Source organism: Amblyomma maculatum, chromosome 1, assembly GCF_055883805.1.
Source record: "Amblyomma maculatum isolate TAMU_Amacu chromosome 1, ASM5588380v1, whole genome shotgun sequence".
Lineage (NCBI taxonomy): Eukaryota > Metazoa > Arthropoda > Arachnida > Ixodida > Ixodidae > Amblyomma > Amblyomma maculatum.
The window spans coordinates 474,720,254-474,733,744 of NC_139344.1; the positions used below are offsets into that span (position 1 = coordinate 474,720,254).

At 42.5% G+C, this 13,491-nt stretch overlaps 1 pseudogene; it reads right to left on the reverse strand.

Annotated features, from left to right (window-relative positions):
* Positions 1 to 5,784: 5,784 nt before the first annotated feature.
* LOC146210009 (uncharacterized) lies at positions 5,785 to 11,176 on the reverse strand (annotated as a pseudogene).
* Positions 11,177 to 13,491: the final 2,315 nt, after the last annotated feature.

The following is a 13,491-nucleotide window of genomic DNA, read 5'->3' on the forward strand; positions in this document are numbered from 1 at the left end:
CTGCACCTGCGGCACCCTCACTCGTCTAAACCCCCCTCCTTCCTTCTCATTCCTTTCACACACATCTCACCTCCTCCCCACCTTCTTCTCCCCCCGACCATTCCTTTACCTATAGCTGCACGCAGCCCCGCGTCATGCACCCCTGAAGAAGGAGCCGAGCCGGCTCCGAAACGTCGGGTTTTATAAAATAAAAGTGTTGGTTGGAGAAATTTCAAGTCTTATTCAGGTGCAACGTGAACACGAAAAAAAAATTGCTACACGGCCTTCGAAAGTAAAAAAAAAAAAAATGCTACGTTTATGCTCGTGTCCACAAATTCTATTTTTTTCTTGTTGGACTTTTATATGAAGCCGATAGCAGATTTTGTGACCATGCGGTATTGAATGAGCTCTGAAATAAGTTATTTTATTAGGCGAGACGGACATGCCACAAACAAATGTTAACAAATTCTAAGAGTATTAACGCAGAGCTCTCAGCACATTTTCATTGGTTAACAAGCTAAGAGAGGAAAAATGGCAAGATCATGGAAATAGGAATTGTTTATTTATCCTATCTGCTCTTTCTGTTAAGAAAAAAAGTAAATTATCTACGACTATAGCAGCAAAAGTAGCTGCACAAACATTGTCTCTGCCCATCATTGAAGATCATAACGCAGCCCCGACGATGACGGTGGAGCTGCCTTTTCTTTTTCCGTGCTGGGGTGCGAAATGCTAGCGTTGTAACTTTTGTTGTTGGGTTCCTTAGATTTCCAATTGTCAATAAAGTCACTACAGATGAAGGAGTGCGGCTACGACTCCGAGACTCTCGTTCCGTCACTCCTGTGGAACAGAAGGCACAAAGCATCCGGTAGCAAGCGGAATTTTAAAAATTCGGCACGTTCCATGAACACACAGTAATCAAATACGTAGATTTGTGCTTCTGCCTTTCAAATAATCATGCTTAGGTCACCCGCCACTCATGCTTGAGTGGAAACCCGTTGAAATGAAGCGACTTAAAGCGCCCGACGAGTTTGCGTAGCTGCCAGTGCAGCCAACAACGCACCACGTTTTGCCAGCCTTGTTTGGCCAGACTTCGTTTCACTGGACGTATTCACACAACTAGCCCAACTTTCTGCTCTCTTGAGGATATATTCACGCACATCATCTAAACCTTAGGATTATTAATTTCCACACAGACCAACGACAAACAAAATGCTTGCGCAGGCTGGGGCCGGCGCATTCCAGCGATTGAGCGATGCGCCGAGAGGCGGCGCCACCCGTTCAGCTGTCCGGTCCCTATAGCATCCTAAAATTTGAAAGTGCTTGGAAAGACCAGGACAAGAGAAGTGGACGAGACAAAAGCGTTTGTCCTGTCCACCTCTCTCGTCCTTGTCTTTCTGAGCACTTTCACATTTTAAGACTGCAAGTGCTGCTGTGTATAGCAATAAATTTGGTTATTCATAATTTGTTTTTTATTATTTTGTTAGCTATTCATGACAAGCTTACAGAGAGTTATTTCATGACCTCACACATGCCGTTTTATTGCATTGTGTAATTGGTTAATTAGCTGAGATTAATTCTATTTTTCTTTTACATTCAGTTTAGGCCCTACCCTTCATTAAGTTCTAGAGGGGGTTCAAGTACAAATGACCCAGTTTTTTCTACTAATGTACTTCCTGCATGATTGTTTTTTCCAGCATTTAAACAAAGTGCGCAAATATGAAAGAAAAAGAAAATACCATATGACTGCGGTCTTGCTTTGCTAAAGTTTGAATTATCCGATTTCAGGTTTTATCTTGCATGAAAGATGACAGAATCCTCTTCATGAGTATGCGGCTTCCGCCCGCGCTGAAAATCCGGAAAGCCTGACTTCTTTTTTCTTTTTATTTCGAATCAATGAAGCATACACACCCGCCGTTTCAAAGTGAGCAGCCAATGCCACTGTCAGCCAACTCGGACGGAGCTTTTATGGAGCTGTCCCATTGACAAAATTTGGCTATGGCAAACACGATGATGATCCCCAAATTTGGTTCAAACCACCCTCAAAATTTGACTTCATTCGATTTGGACGAAAACAGACGTTCAGGCTAATTCGGCTATGTCAAGCATGATGGTGACTTCCAAATTTTTTATTGACAGTGAGATCATGGATGTAACGATACAATAAAACAAGGCGAGCGCTTGTAAAAGAACAGAGAACATGTGCAATTAAAAAAATCATTGACATTTTCCCGAGATGTGGTTACAGGGATGATGACAGTTGTAAGGCCGCAGTGAAAAGCGACTCGACTCGCACGTGGAGTCGAGCTGGCGGTCGAACCCACCACGCGCCGAGGCCAAGGAGCGAGCGCTGTTGTTGTTGTTTCTCCTTTTCTCGCCTCTTCTTGGGCGCGGGCGCGCGCGAGGCTTGGTTTGTTTCGTCCCTTCGCCCCGAGGCGTCGCCAAGAAGCGGGTGATGCTATATTCACACCAAATCGGTCTAGGGGCGGGGCCTCCGCTTTTCACGTGACCACTGACGTCATAGCGTCGGGGGGGGGGGGGGGAAGAAACTCCGGCGCGGCGGCCGCGTGGAAAGCGTCGCCAGAGTCCTTCAATGCTGGCGTCGCCAAGGTATACGTCAGCTGCTTCTACTTTAGAGCTATAACGGCCGCTTGTGTACCCTGCACTTGTTGTGGCAAGCCAGCAGCGGGTACTTAAAATTCCTTACGAACATAATCAGTCTGTCCAGCTATTTATTTACCTTATTTTCTATGTCTTGACCGAAAGAGCGCGCGAATCTCGTTCAGCTTCACAGCTGGGGCAATAGAAATGTGAGTGATGATGATACAAACTTATTATGTGCACTTCATGTGAGTGTTGTTGCACGATACCTTTAAGTGGCGTTTCGTCGGCACTTACCTAGATCATGCACAAAACGGTCGTCATTGAAATCACCAGCTGGCACGTACATATATATCCATTTTACTCTCGGGAAATTAATTTATTCATTTTGTACCCCTTGTCCGTTCTTATGCTGTTGATCCTGTCCATCATATATTTTCTTCTAGTTACAACTCAGGTACGTTTCATGTATTCTTCAATATCATATGGCGGGGCTTTTGCTTCCACTTAACAATATTAATTAAACCGTTAAGAAAAAGAAATAAATAAAATTAAACTGAGCTGATAAGCTAATTATAAAAGAAATGTTTACCATGTCTCTCACAGCAGCATTCATCAAAGATGCCTGCTCTAATTAGATCATTCTGAATGTAATTTAAACAATTAATTTTTTTTTTAAACCGGACAAAACTCTTGACCAGCTAGTGAAGCTCGTGGGGATATTCTAGACCTAACTGGCTCAAGCTGGAACCAACTGAGGATTTTTTCATAAACTATACCCTAACTGGTGGAGATTTCTGCCTGATATATATAGTTAAAAAAAATCTCAAAACTGAAAGCATAACACCATAGCCTTCATAAGTTTAGCAGATAATACAGTACCTGTAGCTTTCACACCATGCATCAACTTTTCTATGCAAGTAAAAACAATCGATTCACTCTTCTTCAAGACGGCATGATATATGCAGAGAAGACTTCGAAGTCATTGAAAATTCAAATTTATTTACTATGTGAATTATATTTACATTGGAATATGCAATTTCATTACAAAGAGTACAAAACATGAAGCCATGCACAGAAATTAAAAGACAAACAGATATGCACTATGCATGCAATAAAAAATACATGAGAAACTTGCTGTAATTTCCAGATATATAGCCTGCACTGTCTGTAAAAACCAGCCTAAAGAAAGGATAATCCGCACATGGTATACAGTACTTGTGACTAAGTATGCATGGTAAACACTCTTCTTTTTGGAAGTATTATATGCGTGTTTTTCAATTTGCACACCATTGTCATCACCTTGACCGCACCCACAGCAGGGCAAAGGCCTATGCTATATATGTACTTTCAATAAATTAACCATGTCTTGTGCCAGCTGCACCCACTTTAGTCCTCACAAACTTCTTGATCTCATCTGCTCACCTTTCTGCCTCCCTCTGTGACATTTACCTTCTCTTGAAATCCAGTCAGTTACCCTATAGCGATCATCGGCTAGCTTGCCTGAATATTAAATGCCCTATCATGTTTATTTCTTCTTGGTTTCGACTAGAATATTGATAACTCGCGTTTATTCCTGGCCACTCTCTCTGCTCACTTCCTGTCTCTTAGTGCTAAACCTATCATTTTCTATGCCAAGCTGTCTGCACTGTCTAAAAGTTACGCTGAACCCTTTTTATTAGCCTCCTTATTGCTGCCCAATTGGTGAGTACCGAAAAGATACAGCTATCATATATGCTATTTACTTTTTTTGAGGGATACTACTAGTCAGCTGCCATTCATGATCTGAGAGCTAGTACCTGCCAATTGTTCTTCAAGTCAATTTTATTTTTCAAGTTATTTGACTGCCATCGAAGCGACAGGCGGTTGCTATACCTGTAGTAAGAAGCCATATTTCCTAACTACTTCCAGGTCCTTGCTACCTATCATAAACTCCTGTTTGATACCCTAGCCTTTTAAGTGTTACTTTCATTTTCTCCATATAAAATTTTAGTCCTATTATTCTATCTTGCCTGTCTAAATTCGTCCCCTGAGTTACTTTGCAAGGCACCATTATCAGAATCACAGGTTACTAAGGCATCGTCCTATGTTCTTCAGTAAAAAAAAAAAAAAAAAAATTGCTCAATTATTTGGTGAAATGAGAGACAGGGCACGACTGTGCCTTTCTGAGCCAATAACTGTAATGGTGTTATTTGTCGTGTAGCCGCCTTCGTTTAGGGAGAGGCTTCAGAGATGAACATCCTTTTACCGGTGAACTTCGGACATGCAAGCCAGAACTCTCTGGCACAGAACTGGCTAGCCTTCTGAAAGCATAGTAAAAAAAATCATTCATTTCGGAGAGAACTTCCTCATCATGACAATGATAGAGGATCGAACTGCACTTTTCCCAACCTTCCACAATTTTTTTATGCATTTCTGAAGGCCCTGTACGAACTGCTGGCTCAGACACTGTAGTCCCAGAGGTTTCTGTTAAGTTTTCATCTGCCTCAGCATCACTGCAGGACGATGAAAGTGTTGGTGTAGAATGGTCCAAAGTAATATGTGGCCCATTCAGGTAGGCATGAGGCAATGACAAAAAAGAATACCCATCAGCAAATTTAAAAATGGCACAGAAATGTTTACAGGGGTACTTATGTTTACGGAAGTCAAGGCAAGTGCAAGTGGGCTTGCTAAAGTCAACAGTGTGAGAAATGTTCCCACTTCTCTCAGAACGGACACAAAATGTTCTTTCAGTAGGCAACGCAACTATATCAGCTTGTGTGTATTCTTCTGCATTTACAATCCTCCTCAACATATGCTTGATAAAGTTGTGAGGTCGTCCATGAAGGTATGCGGGGACGTTCTCGCTGTATTGTCTGTAAAGTGCAGACTGCCTCATTTCTGCTTCCACAAATTTTTTTTCACAGTCTGGAAGGTATGAATGTATCAGCATAGTAACAAGGGAAGTGAGAGATCGCTTCCCACTTGCACTTTTCACGTAGTGTGCCTTTAGTACTCTATTTTGCGCCTCAATGCCATTGTTTGTTGTGAGAACAACATCATATTCAAGGCGGTAGAAAAGAACCCAAAGCTCCTTCACATCAAGCCAAACTGTTTCAAAATAATGTTGAAACTTTTCGTTCTTCCAATACTCCGAACACATAAGTTCTTCCAATGCTGTTTGAAATTCACCTGCATTACAAGCATTGCCTACACGTTTCATAAGGTTCAGAGCTTCGCCAGGATGTGAAACACCATTTTCTGTTCTGCGGAGCCACCTATGCCATGCCTGACACCTGTGAAAATCACAGATTGATATTTTACTTTCAGGAAATGTTTGCCGTATGGCGTTCATCTCGGCTTGACAGTAGTCCACCATCCAATATTGTGGTGAAAGATGACCAGCCCATTTTCTGAAAACATTCAAAGCTTCAGCAATGAAAGCAGCAGTTTCAAAGTGCACAATAAATGCACCAGCAGTTGTGTAGCCTGATGGTGTTTTCACAACGAGAAGAAAAAGGGGGAGGGCATAATCACCTGTTTTGTGTGTAGAATCTAAGCAGATAACTGCACTTCCATATTTTGAAAGCATATTTTTCATAAATTTTGATTGATAACAAAAAAGCAGTGTCTGCTCACACTCACTTGCAACACTCTCTTCCATATTATCAGACATGCAACTACTTTCACTTTTGTTTACAGCATATGGCCGGAAAAGTACTGAACTTTCAGGTTGCTCATTTTGAATTCTTGTGACCAGATTCAGTGCATTTGTTTGGTCAACAGTGCTGAGCGGTCTTTCCGAAGAGTGTTTTGGATGTGGTTGCTAATGCCCTTAGCAGTAGGGAAAAATGCTCTGTTACTGCTGTCAGGTTTCTCTTTGCCTGGAAAAAGCACATCATGCACATGGTAATGAAGGCACTTTTTCATGTCAGAAACAGATGTGATGCCTTCCCTCACCAGCACACCTATTCGCTCAACTAAACTCTTATCTACAGTCTGGCTGAAACCCTCCATTTCATTGAAGCCATGATTACAATGAGAAGAGCAGTCAGCAATAGCAACATATACTCTCTCCTCAGTGGCCACAGCTCTTGCTTCTTGAAGTGCTTCTTGGAGGTTGTTAATCTTTTCTGGTTTTAGTCCGTTTGCCTTAATGCGACCACACGGTTGGGGTATGTCCACCTAGAAAAATATTATCAGGAATCAATTTACGAATTAAGCCATGAGTAAAAATTGTAGGAGACAACATAGGATAATGCGACCAGTGCACATCTCCCAGGTTTTGCTATGCGAGGGAAGAAGTGAATCAAGCAAGTAGTTAACGTCTTCAGGATACGACTTGGCTACAGAAAATTACTGAGCAGCTTAAGTGAAGAGGCATGCTCTGTGGTATGCTTGAACTCACATACATTAAAAATAAAAGGTTAAAGGTCGAATGACTATTGCTGGCTGCACACAATTAACTGGCTTTAAATGGACAGACATCCGGACACATGGGAATGTGCAGGGAGTAGAGCATATGCCACATGGCCATTTGCAACTGTTACTTGATGCAAAAGAAATGCACATCTTGTAAGAGCTGCTAGCTAAATGTAAAATTTGCTTTCATTTCATTCTATGTTTCCAGCTTTAATTAGAGCACAAGAATAATGGTTAGTTTTTACTGTTTGATTGCTGCCAAAAAAAAACTGTTACAATGAGAAGAGTAGCAAGCAATCGCGACATAGATTCTCTTCTCAGTGGCCAAAGCTCTTGTCTCTTGAAATGCTTTGTGGAAGTGGGCAATGGCTTCTGCGCAGTAAATATGCTAATGGATAATGGACACAGAACTTGGCCCACATACTATAGTGTGTGAATGCAAATGGACAGCATAAGAATACAGATAAGTTCTAGAGATCTTGCTCTTTAGCCTGTCTAGTACATATTGCTGTAAATATACCTTGAAGTCAGGAAAAACTTGAATCCACTTCAGACTCAAGGTTGCTGGGCATCCTTTCTTTTTTGTTCCTTGGATGTTGAGCCGTTTCTTTTCAAAGGTTTCCTTTGTCCAGTCTTCTGGAGCCGGGCTCTGAAATGTATATACAATTTGTGGAAATCAGTACTGCATCCTCTTGTAAAACTGTACGAATACATGAAGACCGGTGACAAATCCTGTCGGTGCACTTATAATGAAAAAGAAAGCAAAGTATTACATGGCCTAGCGCTTTGACACACTATTACGAACTATCATTTGATAACTGATTATCAACAGTTGAAGTCATTAATTTATGAAAGAAATGTGCAGTAAGAATGTTGTGACTGACAAAATTAGGGTAATTCGATGGTTACTATCTTGTGGTGAATTGAAAAGAAGTGCTCTAGCTGATGATGGTTTAGGGAATTTTGTTCATGCACATGAAAATCACAAAATCAGCATCTGCATTAAATTATTGAGATAATGCAAAGCAAATATACCACTAAGTCAGGAGTGAGAATACAAACTGTTACAGTGGCTTTCAATAGACCTTTTCACTGCACACACACACACACAAACATATATATATGTATATATATATATATATACATACATACATATATATAGTAAGCTCAGATATAGTAAAGTGAATCTGCAGTCTCATTTTTCCTTCCAGAAAACGACTTATTTTTGTTTGCAGTGAACATACCTCAATTTTGTTACAGGAAAGAGCGCCTGGCCATGACCAGGCACTCGGAGGCAAATATGTAATTACATGAGGCAAATACATGAATTACATGAGGCAAATAAGTAATTCGGAGGCAAAAATATGTATACCGGCCAGAAACGATTCAATAGCACCCAGCAGAATGGCCTAACCACAGAGCTTGTGAGTAGCGAGGAGAAGCCAACTTTTGAAAATCAGTGCGGGTGGGAATCGGCAAAGCGGTCGTGGGAATAACGCTAAAGGAAGGCGCCACGGGCCGTTGAGGATGTAAATGACAATAAAAATGGAGTAAACATTTGGGAATGAAACGAAGTGGGGGAACAATAATAATAATTGGTTCAGAGGAAGGTTAAGACGCAGTATCTGTCACACATTGTTTCTGCGGGCACCTGAACCGCGCCACGTTTACAAGTATGAAACATAGTATTAAGGCAGCGATGACACAGTGTGCGGGCCGCAGTGTTACGGGCTCGCCAATGTGCATGATCGCGCAAATATATATATATATATATATATATATATATATATATATATATATATATATATATATATATATATATATATATATATTTCACATAGAATAAAACTGATATTTCTAGCCGTTTTGTATATATGCAAGTAACTGACCTCAATGGATGTGACAACATTAATGGTGGTAACTGAAAAATAAGGTATACATATTTAGGGGATCGAGAATTAAGTTGTTTAATTCTAGTGCTCTGAGAAAACGACACAGTTCAATAAGTATATAGACAATTAATTACCACGCAGCGCGAGCTTATTGAGATATGCCATCATGTATTACATATATAAACCCTGTGCGTGCAATTTGACTGCATGATTATTTCATACCATAAGGCCACTCGAACCATGCAGCAAAGATCTTTACTGAATATATATATGTGTGTATATATATATATATATATATATATATATGTGTGTGTGTGTGTGTGTGTGTGTGTGTGTGTGTGTGTGTGTGTGTGTGTGTGTGTGTGTGTGTGTGTGTGTGTGTGTGTGTGTGTGTGTGTGTGTGTGTGTGTGTGTGTGTGTGTGTGTGTGTGTGTGTGTGTGTGTGTGTGTGTGTGTGTGTGTGTGTGTGTGTGTGTGTGTGTGTGTGTGTGTGTGTGTGTGTGTGTGTGTGTGTGTGTGTGTGTGTGTGTGTGTGTGTGTGTGTGTGTGTGTGTGTGTGTGTGTGTGTGTGTGTGTGTGTGTGTGTGTGTGTGTGTGTGTGTGTGTGTGTGTGTGTGTGTGTGTGTGTGTGTGTGTGTGTGTGTGTGTGTGTGTGTGTGTGTGTGTGTGTGTGTGTGTGTGTGTGTGTGTGTGTGTGTGTGTGTGAAAGATCGATATCGCGATGATGGCCGGACAGTTTCATATATCACTAAGCCCGCGCGCGTCGAACTCTAACAACGCCGGAGGCCATCAACAAGCAGCCGACGAATTCGTCTATTCCGGCTGCTTGTGAAGGAAGGAAAGGTGTGCGCGGAGCCCCCGAGGAATTCCGAGCAGTGAACGATCGTTGACCTCGTGCTGAAGGCAGCACACTGATTGCTAGCCCAGTTACAGCTAGGACCGGCGGCCCCTCGATCGCGTTTCCAGTTACCACGAAAGCCAGCCAACGGCCTGCACTGAGCACAGGAAATCACCTACGCCATCAAGCTGATGGGCGCCTGGCTCCTGTCAGCAAACTGAAGCGGTGTACACAATGCATCCGGCACCCCGCGGCCGACGGCGAGAACTCACTTTAAAAAAAAAAAAGAAAAAAGAAAAGCAGAGGGTTGGGGGTCTTAACTATCTATGGTCATGGAAAGTTGGCGCGGTCGATGCCCTGGCATCAAACTCGAATTCTCGTTGCACTATCGGGGGCGAAACTTTTCAGGACGCGTCATGGAATCGAAGACCAATGCATATTACTGGTGTCAAACAGATACAAGTAGACCCGCATATATGCTGTGACATACATGCGGAACTTAACAGAAAAAAATTATTTTCTCGTGACCTGCATTTCTGCAGCCGACTAATTTATATGCATAATACCGCTTTTACTACATATATATGTAATAATAAATGCAATTAACATCATTGAGCTGCTGCCACACATTTTTTATTTTTTCTCCCCGCGCGCTTTACCTAAGAAATATATATATATATATATATATATATGCACGCAGATTTGTGCATATTTACAGGCAGTTAGAGGCACACAGGTGAAAGGCCAAATTTCGAATGCTAGTTGAATTAAAAAAAAAAGAAAATCACCTAGGTATAACCATCACCAATTTCAAAATCTTGCACGTACCGCTTTGTCACTCTTCCAGTATTCTTCGCCGAGGATGCAGACTTTTACAACTTCTCTCTCTACCCGGAAAGGCACATCCATAAGAATTTTTCGGCCATGATGAATCATGGAGAACATATATCGTGCTGAAAATAGGCATGCATTTATCAGGTTCGTATAAATGACTCCCGACGCGCGCACGCACGCACAAACACTCTCTCTCTCTGTCTCGCGCGCGCGCACACACACGCAAATAAATTTTGCTCAATCCTTGCTACAAACGAAAAGCGAAATTATTGTTCTTATATGTACTGTATAAAGTTCACATTACAGCATTACACAGCTCGCCTTAATTCTAGCCTTCTGCTGTCGTGCTGCAGCTAAATGGCTAAAGAAAAATAGAGTGATGCTTGCATGCGTACACATACATATATTACTGGCTAGAAGTCCGTTACTGTGAAAGGAACTTACCTTTGGATGACGCATCAAACTCTCGTGAAGTCCGCACAGCATACTTTACGTTGCCAGCCGCTAGAGATCTCTCCAACTTCTTTAAATCATCTTCGCATTTCAGGTATCCATGCCAGTAGCCTCCTTCCTCATGTATGTCGCTAAGATAGCGTCGCAGAATGAGCTCCTGACGTTCAGGAGCATCACTCATGGTCGCGAGGAAACAGTGGAACGGATAGAGAAGATCGAGAAGAGCGCGCGCGGATGAACAGCCGAAAAGAGCGCGCGGAGCGCGCTTTTTTTATTTTATGTTTTTTTCTTGCCGAAGGCATGACGTCAGTGGTCACGTGAAAAGCAAAAGCCCCGCCCTTAGCGCTTTTTTATTTTGTTTTTTTTTTTCATAGTCATGACGTCAGTGGTCACGTGAAAAGCGGAGGCCCCGCCCCTAGACCGATTTGGTGTGAATATAGCATCACCCGCCAAGAAGCGAACGGCAGACGCATCCTTATCAGTCGGGAACAACAGCGACACGCTTCTGCGAACCACTTTACGGCCGGCTCGTCCGGCGATCTCCCGCCGTGGCGCCAAGCATGGGTGCAGGGAGACGCCGTTAATGAAGCCTTTGGCACTGCCACAAGCGCTCACTAAATGTCCCGCAGAAGGCGGCCCTTGGCCCTCCCAAGTAGGGAATCAGCCCAGCGGTCTCCCGTTGTGCCGCCAGACATCGGATGCGAGCAACGGCGACTGTACACTGCTCTGGGACAGTGCCCCCCCCCCCTCCCCTTTACTCGAACGGGACGGCTGGGTGGCCTAGTCTCCATATCCCCCGCGGCGTTTCTTTCACAAAGGCGTCAGCTGCAAGGTCGCGTCGCAAACACGCTGAGGAGGGGAGGGAAAGACAGGCGCCTTGTGAAAGGGTTTGGGGACCAACGAGTGGAGAGAGTGTGTGTTTTGAATGTTGTATTTTTATTGGCGTAATTAAGGACCTGGGTCCAAGATTATTCCCAACCCACGGGGGTTGGGGCATGTTTTTCAATAATTTGATTGGCTGCTTTATTTTCGGGCCGGATCACCGAAGGTGACCGCCCTCGGGTCTTTGTTGATGTTTGTCATCAAAAAGCGGTCCTCGGACCATGTTGGGCAGTCAAGATTGAGGCTCCGTGCTTAGCACGTATTTACAGTCCCTAGGCTTTAACCGAAATGCTCGGTAGAAAAGTAAGGGCTTGTAGAGTGACTTCTCTGTGTGAGAGTCTATTTTGTTTTAAGTTACAGTTGTCTGTGTGACTCTTGTTACTGTAATTTACAGTTTGCCAATGCATACTATTTTTCTTCTGTAAATATAATTCTCCTTTTGACCATCATCTGATCATCGTCTACTGCTTCTTCACTGCCGAATGACCACGTTTGGAGAGGCTTCAGCCGCTCCGAAGATTGGCAACGAACGAGCTATTCATTACTACAGTGTTTCACCGCAAGAGATCCCTTCAGTCGTTTTTTTGCAATTTCAGTGCCAAATTAAAATAAATCCTCGATTCTTGGATATTGTAGTGCTCGATCTATACTAAATGAGACATTTTTTTCATTTACACCATAATCGAATTTAGTACATATTGTTACATATTTTACCCTTTACAGGTTCGACGGGCACATTCAAGTGCAAGGTCCTTAGTAACAATAGTGCAGCACTAGTGCCGTGTAGCTGTGCACTGTGCACCGTCAGACATAAAGGGCCAGTTCTTGAAGGCCTTTTTGGTGTCGATCGGATCGAAGCATAAGTTATAGTCTTGTGCGTTGTTGATAAATTCAGCCTAGCCCCACCATCCACTGGTTGTCCTGGTTAGATGAGTTGGTAGACAAACTGCCCCACATGAGCAACCGTCAAGGGTTCACTCCTTGGACCACGTCAAATTTTTCACTACTGAAGCTTCTCGAAAACTTATATAGCTTTCCTTTTCACCTGTATGGCTGCACTTATGTGGGTGCTAATGAGTAATTAGCCTTTATTTGAAGTCTACTTTATCTTAAGTGTTTCCACTAAGTATACATTTGACTGATCCAGCAGCCAATGCGTGGTACTGCTTTATTTGATACACGTCTCATAATTCAGCACTCTGCCTGAGATGAGCAGTGCACCTGCTGCTAATCATATTGCTGTAACGCATGTAGCTCAGCCAGAATTTTCTCCTCAGTTGAACAAACCAACCGTTTTTTGGTCAGAGCATTTCATCAATAAAAAAAAAATTTGTGGACAACACACTTGAAATAAAATTATCTTTATTATTTCAGTCATTAAGCTACTATCATTTGCTTACCATGCATGAAACATTTTGTAGATTTTGAACTGTATACTTACAAGATGAAATGAAACAGTTCCGATTGATAACAGCTACAAGTGAAAGGCAGCCATCTTTCCACCAGTGTTCTTGTGACCTGCAAAGAGCAAGGCTCGTGAAATGAAAGCTGCATGGGCTACAATCCACACAAAGTCTTGTATCAAGGTGTCACCCGTTAATAATTAGGGGGGTA